This window comes from Aquila chrysaetos, chromosome 1 (assembly GCF_900496995.4).
Source record: "Aquila chrysaetos chrysaetos chromosome 1, bAquChr1.4, whole genome shotgun sequence".
In the NCBI taxonomy this organism is placed as follows: domain Eukaryota; kingdom Metazoa; phylum Chordata; class Aves; order Accipitriformes; family Accipitridae; genus Aquila; species Aquila chrysaetos.
Genome location: NC_044004.1, coordinates 35,034,647 through 35,052,105, shown reverse-complemented (window position 1 = coordinate 35,052,105; position 17,459 = coordinate 35,034,647). Strand labels below are relative to the sequence as shown.

At 36.8% G+C, this 17,459-nt stretch overlaps 1 long non-coding RNA gene across 1 annotated transcript in view; it reads left to right on the top strand.

Moving 5' to 3' along the window:
* Positions 1–16,168, top strand: part of LOC115345251 — a 38,562-nt gene extending 22,394 nt beyond the window's left edge. The window contains exon 3 of the long non-coding RNA XR_003924777.1: positions 16,037–16,168. This is a non-coding gene — a long non-coding RNA (uncharacterized LOC115345251). The remainder of the gene's footprint in view (positions 1–16,036) is intronic.
* The last annotated feature ends 1,291 nt before the right edge of the window (positions 16,169–17,459 follow it).

Here is a 17,459-nt window from a genome sequence, read left to right as displayed (position 1 = left end):
TCAGGTTCTTTCTACAGTGGACTGTGAATGCGAAACTAAGTTTCTCATTCTGCATAACTTGACTAAATATAAAATTATTTTATTGAAGTCTTCATTTTGAATTAGAAGCTTTAAAGACTAGTTTGTTGGTTTTCCATCTATTTAATTTAAGTGAATTATCTCGTGACAATTCTTTCCAAGATTATTTTCTACAGCTCGTTTTTATGCAACATGCTTGCTACTTACCAAAGTCAAATAAACATAGTCTGCAATAACAAAGTATGATTCTATCTGGTATATAAAATTGTTGGTTACTGAGTCCAAAACCATATAAGCCTTAATTTCTTTTTAGCATTTGTTCTCCAGTAAGTATCCGGGAAGTTAAAGTCACTCCTAGTGACAGAGTTCCTGGTAGTATTTCCAGATGTCTTTCTGTATTCAAATACGAGGTTGCGATTCCATAGTGGAACCCATTCACTGTTTTCCCCTTTCCTTTCCAATACATGTGATACTTTTCCCATCTTTTTAAAAGATCAAAGTGACAATTCATGTATGCTATTCCTGCTTACATCTTTAAAGTTATCACATTCTAAAGGTGCAGCGTTACTCTCACAGACTTATTCTTTATTTCTATGTGAAAAAAAAAAATGCCTGCTCTTCAGAGCTTATGGGCCTCTTGTGTTTTCTTCTTCTCTGTATTCTCATTATCCTTTTGCTACCCAGCTTGACACTCTACATCAATATTGTAAGTTTCCTCACGTCTGCATTTCTTATGCTGGAATTTAAACATTTCTCTTGTTGGTAGACATATCCAATAATTTAGTTGCAAAAGATTTAATTTAACTTTTAACTATTTGACAACTGCTTTCATTTCTAGGGATCACAATTAATTACTTGGCAACTGTTTTGCTGGGGCTTTTTTAGATGTGAAAAATATTTTTCTCTTCTTAGTTTTCTTTAGTCTCCAGCATTCCTTTATCCATTGTTTGCATTCTCATTTACTTTATCCATTTTTTTTTGTCTTGTAGCTTTATTAAAACTCTATCAAAACAAATGATGGATATTAAAATGAGTTACTGCGAGATTCTCAATGCTTTTTAGTCTTACAATTCTGTTATCACTTATGTTGGCCATAACTGAAGAAAGTTTATACCAACAGAAAAAAAAATCCACCAAGAGAATATTTTCCAAATGACAAACTTGTCTAAACTGTCCTTCTAGCACCAGCTTCCAGAGTTATCCATTGATCTTTTTTACTTTGTCTGAATTTCTTCTTCATTTTTTTTTTTTTTTTTTTTTTTTTTTTTAAGTGTCCTGCAGAATATAACTCAAGATCACATAGTTTAGTATTTTCCCTGTCCTGGAATAATCATCTCGTATCTGTTCCAGCTGAACTGCATTAATGCCGTGTATGTGGCCTCAAAGTCTTTAGCATTTGGGACTTTCAAATTTATAGACCCTTGCAGTGCATCGCTTCAGGAGAGTAGATTGCTAAGGTAAGTCTAATTTCTTTTCAGCATCAAGCTAAATCTCCTTCCCTCTGCAGTGCTCAAATTTACGTGGGAAAGAAACATGGCCATATCGGCTGTAAGATCTATGGCAGTCCAGCCAGAGGAGAAAGGGGAGAAGGGAGATCAGGACTTCATGCACACCACCATACATACTGTACCTATAAAATACACCATGAAATTCTAGGTGAAGATATGCACAAGACGCGAAATATTGCCGCTTCAGTTTAAGACCATTCTCTGTAGAGAACAAAAACTTCTTTGGACTGGGGACAGGCATGTCCTAAGCTCAGTGTAAGACTGTGCACACCCCGAAGAATGCAAAATCACCTCTAGCTCCCCACTTTCTGCTCTTCCATCTTGTCTTCTCTAAAGCAAATAACCACACACATGAACATTCAGTCATGTTTAAAAATTCAAAATAAAACACCTCAGACATTTCCCCTTCTAGGAAGAAGATGAAAGAAGAAAACTGGATATATCTTAGCCACTTTATTTGTTGTTTGTTGTGGTAACCATATTATAGAAAACCTACAGACTATAAAATTGACTTGTGGGTCCTGTACAGATATAAATTATGTTACTCCAATAACCTGTCAGGGCCCAGCACAAACAGGAAAAGGACTGATGGACTGAAAGTTTCCTTTAAAGCTTGAGGTTTCAATTGTCCTTGTTTAAGACAAACAAGCTGCATTTTTTACAAAAACTGGCATTGTACAGCTCCTGCTATATTCAAATACCTTCTGTTACCTCCAGCTGCCACCGAGGGAGTTCAAAAGTACTTCTGCAATGCAGGCCACAGTCTCAAGTCAGGCAATGGGAAACTGGGAAACACATAGCTTGTGGCCACCTGTGAAAAGTTAGCAGAGGTTTACTCTGTTCTCCAAGGTGGCATTGACTGAATTAATCATTAAAACATTCTTTTCCTTACCCCCCTACAGTCTTTGCTTCAACCACTGTACATACTCCAATTTCTCCTACAAATGGGGAATCCAAGCCACAGCAATCATCTGTACTGCACAACTTTGTTTCAGTCCCAGAAGCATCCCATCTCAGGTACTGAATGAGATATGCTTTCTGAAGGAAAAACAGCATTCTATTATGCAATTTTTTTTTTTTTTCTTAGTGTATGCCCATAGGGATTGCACAATTAAAAAGTTGCTCAAGAAATTTTTACTCAAGTATTACTAAATTTGGATTTATAACGTGACTAATAACAATATGCCACCAGGAAACTCTCCCACACATTTATTAATAATACTGATATCTATGGATGGAAATACTGAATTGTTATATAGACTACCAATAACTTGAGCTAATATAGTAATGGAGAAGTTCAGGAGTGCTGGGATCCTTTCCAAGTTCAAGGAGACAGTATGTTTTTTAGTGTCACAGATTGTCCTGCCAATTCCTCAGAGACTTTACTTGCTGATATTATTGTTTTCCAAAGCCTTGGGTTCTCATCTAAACCCCATTTTTTCCATCATATCAATTACAATCTTTATCCCTTAAATTCCTCTGATACGTTCCCCAATACAAATCCCACCTTTTACCCTCTTTTTACATTATAGAGTCCCAGTCTCCCAGTGCCTGATCCCTTTGATAGTCTTTCTCACTGCACCCATTCCCGGCAGCTCTGTTCTTTGTCCTTACATGGCTGAAATAGGTGTTCATGCTACTGGGCTCAGCAGATTCTGCTTACTTTTGCTTCTTGTTCCTCTGGCTTTAAAATATCACAGAGCTGCACATACAAGAAAAATTTATGTAGCCCTAAGTGGAACCCCTTCACTCTTTCCCTGACAAATATTCTGTGCTTAAGACATAAGAAATCTCTACTGAGCCTGAATGTTTTTTTCTCCAAAACCTTATAATTTACAGTAGCAACAAAAGCCAGATTTCAATTTTCATCCCACATTGTTATCCCCAGCTGCCAAATATCAGTCTGCAGCTTCAAATTATATTAACTATTTAAATAACTTCTTCCCTTATCATCTTCTTCCCTCCACCCTCCTTTTTGATTTATTATCATGAGTGAAAAAACATACTTCTTGCTTCATTCTCAGAAATGACTGGATTGTTTTGGCAAAAAAGACATTCTAACACGTTTTAACCACCTTTGAGCAGACACTAAGGAATATTTGAGCCCAAATGTCTACCAATTGGCAAATTGAAAAGTACTAAAATCAGCATTTTTATAATGGAAAGTGTCAGGAAACATTAATAAGCATAGCTACTGGACCATTTTTGGCCTTCACCAGTTTATTCAGCATTAGCCAAGTAGCACAAAGTCCCTGGCTGAAGTAGTCAGCTCCATGGAGGCTTTAGCTTACACAGGTGACATGCCACTGGCCCAGCTGCTGCCTCTGTGATTTGCAGTTTTGACTGCCTCTCACATTACTTGTGGGAATCCTGCAGAGGCTCATGCAGAATATTCGCACTTCAGGCTGCTCTGCACTGGGGTAATGTCAAACCAAGCCCCAGCCAACAAGTCTACAATCAGAATCTTTCAAAAATCGTTTCTTTACACCTTTTTTATTAGATCTTTACCTTGTTCATAAAATGCAATTTGTTTTTATCTTAGACATACGCATAATAGCACGCAGTACCTCTGTTATTCAGATGTACTCTTTGCATTTAAAACTTCAATCTTTCTCCGCACAGAATTTCTTTTGAAAGAGGGGGAAAGGGTTTGTTTATCTTAATAAATTAGCAGATTACTACTAATGAACAAATAATGTCACTTAACACAGCTACACTAATTTTCTCTGTTTAAACAAATTTAGGATAATCTTTCAGAAAAGGTTTGGTAGATAACTTTGCAAATTGGCTGCAAACCTAACTGGTAGATATTTTCAATTGGACTGATGAAATAGGTGAGCTGTGTGAAAAAATACTGCTGAGACTAAGTCAACTGGAGTTGAAACATGGTAAAGCCAGGGATTTGTACCATCAGAAGAATTTAAATAGACAGCAGAGCTGTAAACAAAAAAACCCTTCCACATCATAAGGAAAAAAAAAACCCAAACACCATGAATACATAGGTATGTTTATCTTCCCATTAGTGAGTGTAGTGTTTAATACATAGTACAAGAAATTTGCTGCCGAAGGGTTTAAAAGTAAGATTAGGGAGTGCAAAGGAATTACAGTCCCTTTAGCCTGTGGATCCCAGAATACTGTTTATAACAAGTGGCACAGTACGAATATGGAAGACATAGGAATTTTCCCCTCTGGAAAAAGCTATTTTAATTCCCTGTAGTATGCCACTGTATCATTTGCATTTGATCTGTTTGGAACATCTTCCATTTAATTCTTGGTAGACTACAACAAAAATAACAGCCCTCAAGTACCTTTGGGGGTGGGAATCTAGATGGAAAAAGGAGTGACTAGTTTATCCCCTTATGTGACATTTTATCCCATCCAAAATAGTCACTGCTGAAAGAATTAAAAGATACTGTGAATTTGTACTGCTTTTTAGAATTGGTATAATATATGCAGTTAAAGCTTTGTTAACCACACATTTTATAAAAGTGATTATCAATTGATTAAAATTGCATATTAGAGTACATAACTTTAATTTTGTATTCACACAACGAAGCTGCAAAATGATATAGAAGAAAAAGGAGTCATAAGAAGTTATATTTCTCATTGAATATTGCACTCATTTCACCACATATTACAAATGAATTGGACCAGATATAGATGTAGTGGTGTCCTTCCTCACTGGGGCAAACTGGTGGTGGTCTGAGACTGGGGAAATGCAACAATGGCCAGACCCTTCTTTTAGAGTAAGTTGATTCTTATCTTAATGATAGGGAGGAGGCTCACTGCAAATAAAGGATCTGAGACTCACTGGCTGCTTTGTGTTGCAAAGAACAGGAGATATCCCACTCCCTTGTGTTTACCCTAAGCATGTAAATTCATGTCTTAGCTTGCATCCCTTGCTCACTCGAAGTTCTCATCAAAGTCAGTGGGAATTTTGAACATGTAAGGAATAGTTTACCTCTTTAACTTCATCAAGCTTTCTGCTTAAATGTTCGAAACCTCCCTTTCCGCTATTCACAGATCTGAACAACAAAATTTCCTTAGTTCTCTTAATTTTCTTGTGATGGGGAATTGTTACCCTTTCTATCACCTAGGCAGCTGATCTTCCTTTTCCCTGATACCATCCACCAGCTCTATGTTTTAACCAATATGGAACAGACAGAGCAGTGCAGGGCTGTTGGCTGTCAGGCTTCTCCTGTTGCAGTATGCCACTTTTACCATTTTACTTGGCCAACATAATGGACTTTTCATCTCTTCTCCTTTAAATGTGAAATGTGTTCACATAGATAGCATTTTCTTCAGGTCCTCGCTTCAGCAGAAAAGTAACATATGGTAAACAAACTATCCATTCCTCTTTTCCTTAAATAGTAAATTACTATTGCAAGGAAGTGTTTCATGTTATCTTAAATTAGACCAGGACAAAAACATGTTATCTTTTCTTTCTTTAAACAGTGACTCAAAGAGCTTTTCAGAAAGTAGTGGCTGTGACAGTGGTGGTGGAAACTGAGCTTAGCAGCAGCTCACAAAGAACTCTACTTAATTTCTGAACAAGAATTATGAACTAAAATTAGGTTACCTTCATTAAAAAAAAGCACTGGGAAGTGAAACAATGGTGGCATTATTCACAACCCTTTTGACAATTGCAGTCATGGGACACAACAGCCCTCATGAAACTTTTGGTCTGAAGGCTAAAGATGACTCTTCTTCTTTGTAAGTTTTACAGATTATATGGCTGGTACCATAACACAATAATGATTTTGATGTACAGGTATAAAAAGGTATTCAGCACCTGCTATTTTATAGAATAACAAATGAATCTGAGCAAATGGCAGACTGAAGTAGGTAGGCTAAAGTTCCAGAAGTACCTCCTCTACCACCTCTACATCACTTCAGACCTCTGAATGCCTCTTGCAATGCTGTGTCCCTCATATCTACACCCAGAAAAAAGTCTTTCTGCATGACGAATGCTTGCTGCCTAGCAGAGGAGCCTCTGCTGCCTTTGCTGGGTAGCAGAGAGGAGCAGGGTGCTTCTGCCAAACATTGTCTCAACTTTCCTACTTTGCTGGGCAGCAGCTGCTCCATTCACCCTGGGCAAAACCTTCCTCCCAGATAGTGGAGAAGTGAGATTTTGGAAAGGGAAATAAGAAAAAGAAAGAGGGATTTCCACCATGGCTGGGCAAGATGTGTACTCTATTACAAGTAAATGGAATAATTTTATGTGAAGTGGTGTTGCTTGATGTGGGACGGATAGTTCACAGACCACTTAGATGTGCTTGTAAATGTGTGCATTTACAGTTGAGAAGAGTTGAAAATTAAATGAGCTGATAGTTTGGGCACAGTGACAGAATGTATGTATTTGCAGAGTAATCTCATCACCAACAACTCCTTAAAAGCAACTTTGCTTTATGATATTGAAGAAGCTTGATATAGTGTTTAACCTGTCTATTTAACTGGGGTCTGAAATGAAGCACTTGCTCTGACATCATAATTTTTTTTCGTTCAAGGCATGTTTTGTATTTGACCCTTCCTAAACAGTATGAGAGTGCGGGCAATAATGGAAAGTAGCTCATGAAGACCAGGGTTTTACAGCCCAGGCAACTTGGACCAGAATATACATCAGATATGCTACAAAGTCACATGGAAAGAGCTTAATGATGTTTTGCATTGAGAAGATTTGCTCATGTCTGTCTTTCTCTTCTAGATGCACATATTTTATATCGGTTGTACTGCAAATGTATATGCATGATTGAACTCAAACATTATGCAGCCTTAGTTATTATTTCAATACTTCAAGTGAATTCTGCTGGTAGACAGTCTGTTCGGGCTCATCCGCATTGCATGTATTTGATTTGTTCAGGCCACCAGCAGATGTATTTTGAAATAATTGATGTGTTTCTAAGTATTAGTAGTCTGTAAGTCCATTGTAAGTGGACATTGCTTCCTTTAGTACATCCTTGTTTCTCTGCTGTCTCTGAGAAGATGGTTGATTAGATCCTGTGGGTGAATGCTTTTGAAGTTTGGTTAGTTTGTTGTAAATCCATGCTGGTGCCAGATACTGAAACTAATTGGCAGCTTTGCTTATTAGTAGTGTACTTTTAAAGAAAAAAACCTGAAGATGTTCAGAATACTGAACAGGATTCTGCCTATCTCTGTATGACATTCCACTTTTTTCAGTCTCCTTATAAATATATGAATGATATTACAGTGACTATTAGGCTGTTGAAGTGGAGAGTCTCGATTTCCAGATTAGCCAATCTCAGCGTTTTACTGTATCTGGTATTTCAATGTAGAAGGGTGAAGTGTGAAGTATTTGTTAACCATACCAAGCAATCTGCAGGTGTGCAAAGAAAGAATGTACTTCTTGGAGTCCTCCTTTACAGCTGGAGCTGCTTGCTGTGACAAGAGGGGAGTGTGGGTAAGGAGAAGCCTTGCTGCTGCACAACGGAAATGGAAGTGGATTACATGAGGTGAAAATCACCTATGAGCTCATATAAAAAGAAAGACCCAAAGTCACTCATATTAGCTCTTGACCTGAGTCAGCCAAAGTTTTTGCTAGTCTCCCTTTTGAAGGTTTGTTTCTAGTATAGTCGGTCTTAACATTTTAAATAGATGCTTTTGATAAGTGTGCAACCAGATATGAGAAACGAAACAAAATCCAGATTCTTTCATTCCTAAATCTCTAAGCATATCACAAAGCCTGAAGTCATACAAAATACCATGTGAATAACTGATAGTATTTGCTTTTTTAATTTGTCAGCTTGTTCTAGGCCAGGAAAAGGTGAATTTTATTAAAAGATCAATGATCACTTAAAATCTCAAAGGAAGAGGGAATGTCATGTAGAACATTAATAAAGTTTAGAGACAATTGGGACAAAAAGAGTAAGAAAAAAACATGTTTAATTGATTGTTCATTTGTTATGCATGAAATGTATTCAGAGACAGTAATGAAATTTTCACTATCTTAGACGGACAGCACTAGCAGAAGAATTAATGAAATTACACATGGCTTCAGCAAAGTACTAATAGTTATAGCTCAATATTTCCGTTGCTTAGTGACCTGATTGATTTTCAAAGTAAGAAATAAGAAAACAAGCCCTGTACTGTGTGTTATGCTGTAGTGAAATGTGTACATAAAGTATTACCTTAGCCGCCTGGTATGTGCAGTTCAGCCAAATTCTTCATTAATTACCCTTGTAGTGAACAGGAAACCAACATCATTATTATAACAACTAGAGAGATTGTAGGATTTTTTCCACTAGCTCTTACAGTGATGAATACTGTCTACAGTGTTGTTTACAATGCTTAGACTGACTTCATGATTCCAATGTAAGAATAGCATGTTTAACTGTTAAAAATGCAGTCATTTCAAAATTAAAAATAAATTAAATACAGCTAGTGTATTGCCAAATTATTAAATATTTATATTAAAGCACTGAAAAGTGTTTCCACTTTTATACTCACTGTCACAACATTTTTAAGAGTTAGTGTAATTCTGAATGAGGATTTGGAGAACTTCTAAGGAGCTTCTCTTAGAAATACATATAATAAAACAAAAGGCTAACATTTACTAGAGAAAATGAATTGAAATTCTGAAGTAAAGATCCATAAAGTGAGTTTACCACTGACTCTCTAATCATCTCTGTTATCAAAGCTGTGCTAAGCTTAGTAATGAAATCAGAATCTGATTAAGTTTGCTGGGACTTGCGATCCTTCTCACTCTGCCTGGCTTTCCTTCAATTGTGATCAAGGATGAAAATGATATGAGCCTTTTAACATCACTCCCCTGCCCTCCTCTTTTTCCTTTCCTCCAGAGCCCTTTCTCCCTCCTCCAAGCCTTTTATCACAAGGAGAAGAAAAAAATCAGCAGATCAGTCCAACAGTCGTGGGGTGTTTTCACATGGGGGGTTTGGCAGGGTCTTTAAGCCCTTTCCACTGGGTGTTTGTTGGCTCTCATTAAGGGCCATGCAGGCGACATTCCTGCCATGCCTCACAGGGCTCAAACTGTGCTTAGGATGCAACAAGTCTCAGTCTTGCCCTCAGTGTTCGAGTTGCAGTCTGATCCAGCTCACAGATATCTACGTTCTGCCCTCAGATTCCAGCATTTTGCTTACCTGGGCAGGTTTTAATCTGAATCATTCACCCATTCCTATAAAACCACAGGGTGTATTAGGTGACTTCAAGGCTGTGGAACATAGAGATGCCAGCCAGAAAAAGACCAGTTGTTTTGCTGTCAGTTGTGTTTGTGCACATAATTATGTGAGCATAACTTAACCTTCTAATCCATTTTTTATAATTCTGTATTTAGAAAAGTGCATTATTGTTAAAGTTCTCCTTCAGTGCAGCACATAACGCTGTAATGACTTGTAGGAACAGTTAAATCCATATTTAAATGATTTATTGGTTTTAAAAATGGATGACAGATGTAGAAATGAGAGATATGTTTATCATGATGAATTCTTGTGTTGGAACCAAGTTAGCTTTCATCAGCTACTTTGTACTATTTTATTACACCATTGATCTGAAATCTGATTTTTGTACCTTGACATAAAATGAGGCTTGAAATATGTTTTCAATATTACCTATCTATAAATTCCATCAGACTAGCCTTATTTTGACTGTGGTAAGACCATCTTGGAGTTGCAATTAATAGAATATCATAGACTGCTTTTTCATTTTATTTCTATCTCCTCCAGCAAGTCAGAGCAATGATGGATGGTCACTTCAGGATTTTCTCTGTGTTCTGAACTGTAAACAATGTATTCCAATGACTCAGAGATTAAAGTTTGTTTTACAGTGTTTTATTTGGAACACTAGATTCTTATTTTATTATATTTTCTGAAAAACTAAAACAACAAAGAAACTGGCTTACTTCATGTTCACATTGAATAGGCAAAATCATCCCTTAGGTTCAAGACCACATCCTTGACTTTTTATGGTGGTCTAAGAAAAAAAAAGAGATGTTTCTAGAACATATAGCACATGTATTCAGAACATTTAGAACACTTATTCAATAATATAGGCAAATAAGAAAATCCAAGAGAGTTTACTTACAGAACTTCAGAGAAACTTATCTGCGTAGGGTTGATATTAGCTTAGCTTTCAGTCAGACTGTCAGTTCCTATTTGCTGTATCTTGGCTCAGCTACTTGAACACAACTGTGTGTAGACATGTTGCTTGCATACTAGTCCAATGTTTTGAACTTAAAACTCTGAACTTGACAGACCATTTCCATAACATGAATCTTCTGGCTGAGATTCAGCTTTTGTGCCTCAGTTTTCTCTGACATAAAATGGAGATAGTGACTGTTTTATGAAGCTTAGGTAGGTGTATTAAGAAGAGTTCGTATATGACTACCACTACTACTTAGTGTTATCAAAGTCATTAACAATAGTAAAGATAGTAGGATATCAAGAGCTCATCAAGCTCAGTGTGCATTTGGTTTATTTTATGGAGCTTTGAAACAGGTCTCCAAAGAGGTGCAGATAGTCTTATATTTAGAAGCAGCTAACATGTTTAAAATGAAGTTTTATGGTCTGACCCATGGTCACTAAGGTTTAATACCACTTTATACAAAATTGGCTTCGTTGGGCAAAGATACCACATCTCACAGCCTTCCAGCTCACTTTCACAAACTCTTCCCTGGTAAGCTCAACTGCTCTGATACTGACAAAGAAGAGCGCCTATTTTCCCTGTGTAACGAATCCCAGTTTCACTCACATGGTATCCCTACCCATTTTGAGTTAGCTGTATTTTGGTAAGTTTTCCATTTCACTGCCAAATGCTGTCTGGCATTTGGTATTTTCTAACCATGAGAGGGCCTCAAGCTTCTCAGGGGTAACCGAATTTGGATTCCATTATCCCAGAAGCCAAGACAAAATGATGTGTCCATGGAATAGCAAAAATTAATTTTGTGAAAGTAAGTGGTCTGAGATGGACAGTGCAGCTGAGATGGGAGAGTGCCTCTAGACAGACTCAGAGAAATCAGGTAGTTTGGGGATACAGGGAGAGCGACTGGGAGAAGTCAATGAGACCTTGAAGCTTATTGAGGGGGAGAAAGAAATATTGGGGTTTGAACACTGAGCCAGGGGCTGGAAGAGGTCTGTATTTTGAGGGAATGAAGGTACAATAAGCTTCTTACATCGCCCTTGCTAGGTTGGTCTGATCTCTAGGTGCAAGGCCCCTTTCCTGAATCCACATGCCTTCCCAATACTATGCAGAAAATTACCCTGCTTTCTCTTATCCCTGAATGCAGATTTCTGCCTTACAGACAGAAAAGCCAAGTTGGGCTAAGTGCCAAGCTGGATATCGGGTGTGGAATAAGACTGTGGCTCTGCTGTGATTGGGGAAGATGAGGAGAATAGCAGTAATTGCTGCTGTTAAGGAAAAGCAAGGCGCTAAAGAAACCCTTTGGCCACACATCCTTTCTACCTCCCCGCTATCTATGTCTGTCTGTTTTCAAATTACCTAGTCTCCATATCTTCTTGCACCACAAAAATAAGGGGGTGGGGGTGTATGATGCCTCCCCCATGGTCTGTTGTGCTAAGTAAACATCTATTTTTGCTAAGTCTAAGGGCAGCACCATTGCCAGGTGCTGAAGTTGCAGCTCTGCTCCTGAAAGTTTATGAAGGTTGAAAAGCTTACGCAAGAAATTACAAATGCAGTCAAGGGCTCAAGCAATTACACTCTTCAAAGTGTTTCTCCTATCTCAGTGAACAACTTGAGATTTTTAAGGGTGTATTCATTTTACAGTGGAAGGAAAAGGTCAGTCTGGTGGCTCCCTGTTTTCTTAATTTAAATCACTGGGTTTTCCCTCAGTAATTCAAAACAGAGATTAAGGATTGCAGGAAAAATTCTTAGGAACTGTAGCATTCTGTAGGAACAACAGCAAAAATCATAGAAAGCTGATTTTTTTAATTATAGTTTAATCAACCTAATTAATTCCAATGGTACTAAAATCTAGTTAAAAATAGCTTTTTTGTTATTGTATCGCTGCACAAATACACTTATCTGCAATTTTGACTTAAGGCCTTCTGTGCCTCAGGTGTGCCCTACCTTTGAGAATGCAAAGTTAGTTCCATGAAAATTTAGGCTAGAGAAATAACTTTGGACCAGTCCAATTTTATATTTCCTAGCATTTGATTAAAGTCACAGAAGTACTTGCTGAGCAATGGTTGATTCATGTCAATAATTTCCACCAGGCTTGGTTTCTCCATTGTTGGTGTTTTGCTTGCTTTGTCACTGGTAAATTGCCAATTCATTTTTTTCCTTCTGTGACTCACATCCTCAGGCTAGTTTTTCTCAATATCAGGGCAGGCAAATATATTCTGGACCAGCATGATGTTCCTTTGTTCTTTGGGACTCTACTTTTAGTTTGCATAAGAAGCCGTCATTGAGTGGTAGGTATTGTCCCACTACACTTAGTTGGTATGAATAAGTCACAGTAAATGTCTCCTGTGTAAAACCTGAAGTTGTCCCCTGGCCTTATTGTATGAAGATAATATCCAATCCTATACTAACATAGTAATACCTAGAAAATGGTTTTGTTTTCTTTTAATGTAGCAGGTAGGAGACTTGTCTCACCACTGCAGATCCTGTAGTACATTTTCCCCCAGTGCTTTCTTCCTACAAGAGGATAATTAATTTCCCTGACGGTTTAGTGGCTAGTTCATCTCTAAGGTAACTGGTGAATAGTCTGAGATTATTTATGTTTCTGGAAAGAACAACAGCAGCACACAAAGTTTTCTTTCTTGCTATTCTTCATTGTTTGCATAACATGTACTTCCCCGGGTAGACAAGCATGTTTTGTAATTCAAGGTCCCTGGAAAACAACAAGGCAATTATTCATGGAGGAAAGGATTCACTAAATTTGAACTCATGTTGTGAGTTGTTCATAAAACATTTTCTAAAATCTGTGACATTTGGAAAACACTGAACATTAAAGAGCTTTGGTTCCCAGACCTTTTTGAAACTTTTATGCTTAGCTGCTCTCCCCTAAAACCATAGGGTTTTAAGAAATTTTTGTTGTTTTTTAAAAAGTAGACCTGAGTTTAAATTATTCAAGCAGATCAGACTATCAAAATAGCAATTCTTGGCTTAAAAAAAAAAAAAACCAAAACTGTGAATATTTGTTGGTTTAGTCTCATAAATTCCACTGTATGATCTTCCTTAAGATTAGACGTTGATTTGTAGTCTAATTCCTAAAATTGTCCATTGAAATTTTTTTATGCACCTGAAATTGAAATAAAAATCTACTTCAGGGTCAAGTGCATAAAGCATTTTTGTTTTGAGGGGACTTGGTGTTTGCTTTCAGCTTTGGGACAGTCCATGTTACCTTCAGTCCCACAAGCTGCTACCTCATCTTAACAACAGTAACCTTACTGAAATCTATGGTTTATTTTTTGCAGATAAATGCTATAGTTATATATATAGGAGTGTAAGTCTTTTTTTTTTTTTTTTTTTTTAGTATTGTAGAATTGGGTGGTTAGTAGGATCGGTCCTATATTGACAGTTGGAAGGGAAAGTCAGGCTGATACAAATTTCTGAATCTGTCTAGTCACTTACCATGGCTGCCGATGAGCCATGTCTGTTACATTGCCCTCAGATGCTATTTTCTGATTCTTTTCCTCATTCAAAGAAGCTTACACACTTTTTCCCCATTGAGAACAAGATGTGTGCAAACCCACAGGAGATTTACATTACATGCATGCCAGTTTCTTAATGAAAGGGAACTTGCTGTTCTGCCCCTTAAGCATTCATATTTTCTCTTGTGTTTCAAAGCTGTTTTGTGCCTTAGGGGTAAAAGTCACAGCTTCTGTACCACAAAATCAAGCTGAATTCTTCAGAGAGAGAGTCTGTGTTGGGTAGAGTTTTAGTTCTGCCCTGAAACAGTTTTCTTGTGACAAGGAAACAAAAGTTGTGACGCAGAAGTTGTGTTCTCATGTTTCTTTCTACTTACTGCTTGTTTAGTTCATATGGTTGTTTTTCTGTTGATATTTACCATGGAAATATATATGCCCCAGGTAACATACCTGCATCTGTAATTTCTTCAGATTTCTCAGAGCCCTTATGGAAGGTCATAAATCTGTTTCCTTTAGAAAAAAAAATCTAGTCAATAAAATTCCTTCTACTTGCTTCAGGACAGGCTAGATCGACAAAAGGTTAGTGGTTTTATTTTATAACGGTGTTTAAACAGCATAATATTCTAACTCAGCTTTAAAACACTGCTAACTTTAACTTATTCTATCTGGACACATATATAAATCATAGGGGTAGTAAGATGTGGACAGAATGTGATAAAAGTGAGAAAAAAGAAGACTTGTTTCTTTGTACCTATGAATGTTCCTGGTTTTTAACCAATCTGCTGCTCATGTTGAAAGGTACAGCTCAGTCTTGACTCCGGACATGACAATAAAATATAGTCCAAATTCTCCTGCTTGAATCTAAATGTCTCAGAAAGCTAATTTAATTAAACTTAATTCCTTTTCCTCCAAAAAAGTAATTCAATCTAGGAAAAGAGTATTACAAATATGACCAGTCCCTGTCCTTACATCTCTTCACAAAATTCTTTTGGTAAAAGTCTAGCTATTTTTTTTTTTATTTTAACTGATATTAAGAGGACCCTAGTTCTCATATCTACTATAGAAATCCACATGTAGTAAGTGTCTTGTATAGGGAAAGCATTTGCAGAGAAAAGTAATTTCCTTCATGAGGTTACAAAAGATTATTATAAATTGTGTAAAAATGATTTCATAACTAGAAAAATCAGACTGACAGTGCCTTTAATAGTGACTAACCATTTAAAAATAGCATTTTCAAATGGAAAGGTGATAGATATTTTGGAAGTACTAATGGTGACAAAAAGATAAATAGATGCCCTGCTACACACAAGCACATTCAGGATAAGCCAGACTCCGATTCCTTGATTTCATTACAGAAAGTGGTTTGTTGGATAAAGGGGAAAATGGTGCCATTGTGCTAAACAAAATTTTAATATACGAATGTATATAGAGCTTTAATAGCTGCAACTGCTGATCCATGGCTGAAACAGCATACAACCTGCATGTGAGAGAAATTCAGATGCATGAAATATTAATGATGATTTTAAGAGGACTATACTTTTTCAAACAATGCTCAATTTACAGTTGTGCTGTCAAAACCTTTCTATTTCCCACATAACTGTCTGCTTCTAAATTAAAATAAATATGCTTTATTTAAAATGCATGAAACCTGAGGATAACGGTCTACAAATTTAATCCAGATGCATACTAACTGCTAGAATAAACATTTCAGAATACGGTTTTACATAATACACTTATCTGTTTCATTTGGCTGTCCCCATAAACTCACTACACTCCAAGCATAAACAGGTTGTTAAGTACATTTAAGGATTTTAGAATGAACACCAGAGCGGCCATTATCATTAAAATGAAGTGCTTATATTGGAGTCAGGCCACACGGAAGTGTTTACCCAGTACTGAATTAGAATTTCAATTTTTTCCTTCTCTTAGGCACTGGAGTATGGATGGCTCTGATACATCAGCTTGAAACCCATCATTTGAAGATCGAGCGCTAGATGCACATACAACAATACAAACATGCAACAGTCCATTTCTACATGGTGAGAATACACTATAACATTAAATTTCTGTAATATGAATTCTCTGGTTTTCTGGTTTATTTTCCTCATAGCTGGATGCTGAATGCTAGCTCTAGTGCAGGGTCACATGCATGCTCCTGACCTGTCAATAATATTCTGTTTCCTGCATGCACATGTACATTCTTTGAATGTTCCAGATCACAATACTGAGATAACCTCTGAACCTTTCAATGGCACAAATGGAATAGAAGGAGGGATGAGGCAGTCAGTGCAAAGCACAAGGAATAGGATATAGTGTGAGTTGACTGGTAGCATTGATCATCTTTTTCTGGCAAAAAGGAAGCTTCTGCTTCATTTCACAAATTATTTTTAAAGTTGTCATGTTAATTGATTCTTGAATAGTCTACTTAATGAAGCTTTGTCAAGTATTTTCTACAAATGGTAAGTCTGAGTGAAGAAACACACAAGAGAATGACATAATACATTCTAAAAAGATCATTTACTAGACTGAAAAATATCACACACACAAATGTGAACATAGGGACTTCTGGGCAAATTTCCCTTATCCTTGATTTCTTTAGTTTTCAGAGAATGCAGAGTAACAAGTAGGCAAAGTATTAATATATATGCAAATAACTGCCATTAGTTTCCATATTCCACTTGGTCTTCCAGGCCAGCCTTGGCATCACAGTCTGATAGCAATGATTCTTTAACTTAGTTTGCATAGTCACTAGTTTGCCCTGCCTCTGTTTTAATATAGGAATAAGCTACATATATAATTGGTGGTGCTTCTTGTAAATAGAGTTCTTTGTAAATCACAGATTTTTCAGATCAGGTGATTTATATTTTTAAAGACCTGGTTAGTGTACAACTATTCTATACTATATAATTATAGTATACTATATTTTATCTATAATAGAAAATCGAATACAATCTGCAAGAAAGACAAAACTGCAGATCATCAAGAGAAGAAAAAGTACATCAATAACACCAACTGTGCAAGACAAGGAGTTGTCTTTGCAGTCTCAAGGCTTGGGGGTCACCTACATAATATTCTTCAGGGTGAGAAAAAAAACCTGACCGTCTTTCAATACTTCATCATCATTATACAACAATTCCTACTGCTACAGTGCTAGATCCACCAGAGCTAATTCTTTGATGGATGTTTTCTATTTTTCTACTTCTTCAAGGGTCAATCCCTTTTTCTTTTTAACAATAGACCAGAAAATAACATGAAACACGAGAGAAATAATAAAATTGGTAGTGGTGCAGATACAACACTGCACCTCTTCTACAGATAAAAAAAACCCACAAAACAAAACCAAAAAACAAAC